The sequence below is a fragment of the Ascidiella aspersa genome, chromosome 5 (genome assembly GCF_963924565.1).
Source record: "Ascidiella aspersa chromosome 5, kaAscAspe10.2, whole genome shotgun sequence".
Taxonomy (NCBI): Eukaryota; Metazoa; Chordata; class Ascidiacea; order Phlebobranchia; family Ascidiidae; genus Ascidiella; species Ascidiella aspersa.
Genome location: NC_139451.1, coordinates 10,608,475 through 10,610,974, shown reverse-complemented (window position 1 = coordinate 10,610,974; position 2,500 = coordinate 10,608,475). Strand labels below are relative to the sequence as shown.

The window sequence follows — 2,500 nt, the reverse complement described above, 5'->3', positions numbered from 1 at the left end:
GCCGACATTCACTTTCACTGCGCCCATGGGTTTCGTACTGCCCCGTGGCTCGCGCTCACGTTAGACTCCTTGGTCCGTGTTTCAAGACGGGTCGGGAAGGTGGCTGACTTCAGCCGCGGACCCCGTGCGCCTCGCGAAACGACACCGGAAGCGCGACCGAGACGAAGAGGCTGGGCACTGAGAACAGTCCCCGACCCACGACGCCCCAGCCGGCACCGGGCGCTCGGCCCCGAAGGGCAGACGCGGCGATCTCTCCTCGCCCGAACGGCGGGCCGACGGACACGCGCGCCTATAGTACCCGACCGAGGCCGGGTTACCTTGCGCGCGGCCTTCTCGCCGCCGTCCAGACGGTCGCGGCCTTCGCCCGGCGCTAGTGCGCTGGTCCCCGATCGGGCGGCGCCGCCGGCGGCCCGTGAGGGTCCGCACGACAACGTCGCCGACAGGGGGCCGGCTGAAAGCGACCGGGCGACCCGACAGGCCCTCCCGTTTGCCTCTCGACGGTTTCACGTACTCTTTAACTCTCTCTTCAAAGTGCTTTTCAACTTTCCCTCACGGTACTTGTTCGCTATCGGTCTCGTGACCGTATTTAGCCTTAGATGGAGTTTACCACCCGCTTTGGGCTGCATTCCCAAACAACCCGACTCTGGGAAGACGCCGTAGCGCGCCCGCCTGTCGCCGCCATGGGCCTGACACCCGCTCTGGGAAAAGGCCTCGATCAGAAGGACGCGGGCGACCGGCGAAGCGCGCCGTGACGAATTCCGTACGCCACAATTCCGCGCACTCTAAAAGCGCGCGGATTCGGCGATGGGCACATCCCGCTTCACTCGCCGTTACTGAGGGAATCCTCGTTAGTTTCTTTTCCTCCGCTTAGTAATATGCTTAAATTCAGCGGGTAGCCTCGTCCGACCTCAGGCCGAAAGTAAGGACCGGGACTATTCTTCCCGTTCCGCGCTCGCCGTCGGCGCCGCGCGCCGCCGCGCACCTCGATTCCCGCCCTTGAGCCGCCAGCCGTTGGCCTCTTCGAGGTCGACTCGCCGCCGCCGCGCGGGATTCTGGTCGCGATCGTCGCGCATCGTGCCGTGCTGTCTTGAGCGGGACGGGCGCTCGCGCGTCCGACGCCGCAGCAGCCGCGCGGAGAAATCCCCGCGCGGAACGTTTGCAACGCGACCCTGAGGCGGGCGCGGCCCCGGGATTGACCCGAGGCCGCAATTTGCGTTCAGAACGTCGATGCTCAATGTGTCCTGCAATTCACACTAATTCACGCAGCTAGCTGCGTCCTTCATCGACTCACGAGCCGAGTGATCCACCGCCAAGAGCCATCCACGATTGTTTCGCTCGCACAGTGCCTCGCACTATAGGGTGACAAAATAGACCGCGCCGAGCGGTCGGCCAGGCCGACGCTTGAAGCCGGAGCGCGCGGCACCGCGGCACTCGACGCGCAAACATTACCGGGTGACCGAATCGCCGGCCGGCGCGCCGCTCCTCGCGGGTCGGGCGCCGGGTAGCAAAGACTTTTTCTCTCGCTTGTCCGAGTTTCGCGTTCGCCGAAGCGTTTGCGAGACCGTTAATGATCCTTCCGCAGGTTCACCTACGGAAACCTTGTTACGACTTTTACTTCCTCTAAATGATCAAGTTAGATCGTCTTCTCGGACGCCGGCTCGACCGTTGCCGGCCGCGCCAGGTCCAATCGGAGGACCTCACTAAACCATTCAATCGGTAGTAGCGACGGGCGGTGTGTACAAAGGGCAGGGACGTAATCAACGCGAGCTAATGACTCGCGCTTACTGGGAATTCCTCGTTCAAGGGAAATAATTGCAATTCCCTATCCCTAGCACGACCGGGGTTCAGCGGGTTACCCAGACCTGTCGGCCAAGGCGAGCACATGCTGATCCGGTCAGTGTAGCGCGCGTGCGGCCCCGAACATCTAAGGGCATCACAGACCTGTTATTGCTCAATCTCGTGTGGCTAAACGCCACTAGTCCCTCTAAGAAGTTAGACGCCGACCGATTGGGTCGCGTAACTAGTTAGCAAGCCAGAGTCTCGTTCGTTATCGGAATTAACCAGACAAATCGCTCCACCAACTAAGAACGGCCATGCACCACCACCCACAGAATCAAGAAAGAGCTCTCAATCTGTCAATCCTCACTGTGTCCGGGCCGGGTGAGATTTCCCGTGTTGAGTCAAATTAAGCCGCAGGCTCCACTCCTGGTGGTGCCCTTCCGTCAATTCCTTTAAGTTTCAGCTTTGCAACCATACTTCCCCCGGAACCCAAAGACTTTGGTTTCCCGCAAGCTGCCGGAGAGGTCGTAAAACTAACGCCCCCCGATCGCTAGTTGGCATCGTTTATAGTCAGAACTAGGACGGTATCTGATCGTCTTCGAACCTCTGACTTTCGCTCTTGATTAAAGAAAACATTCTTGGCAAATGCTTTCGCAGTCGTTCGTCTTGCGCCGATCCAAGAATTTCACCTCTAACGGCACAGTACGAATGCCCCCGTCTG

At 60.4% G+C, this 2,500-nt stretch overlaps 2 non-coding genes and 1 pseudogene across 2 annotated transcripts in view; all 3 read right to left on the bottom strand.

Moving 5' to 3' along the window:
• LOC146143264 (large subunit ribosomal RNA) overlaps positions 1-916 on the bottom strand; it is a 3,679-nt pseudogene extending 2,763 nt beyond the window's left edge.
• A 248-nt stretch (positions 917-1,164) lies between these two features.
• On the bottom strand, positions 1,165-1,318 carry LOC146143263 (5.8S ribosomal RNA). Its single transcript, XR_014501043.1, has one exon. It is a non-coding gene; the product is annotated as a 5.8S ribosomal RNA (ribosomal RNA).
• Positions 1,319-1,565: 247 nt separating this feature from the next.
• Positions 1,566-2,500, bottom strand: part of LOC146143262 (small subunit ribosomal RNA) — a 1,811-nt gene continuing 876 nt past the window's right edge. Inside the window, exon 1 of the ribosomal RNA XR_014500303.1 lies at positions 1,566-2,500. This exon is cut by the window's right edge and continues 876 nt beyond it. This is a non-coding gene — a ribosomal RNA (small subunit ribosomal RNA).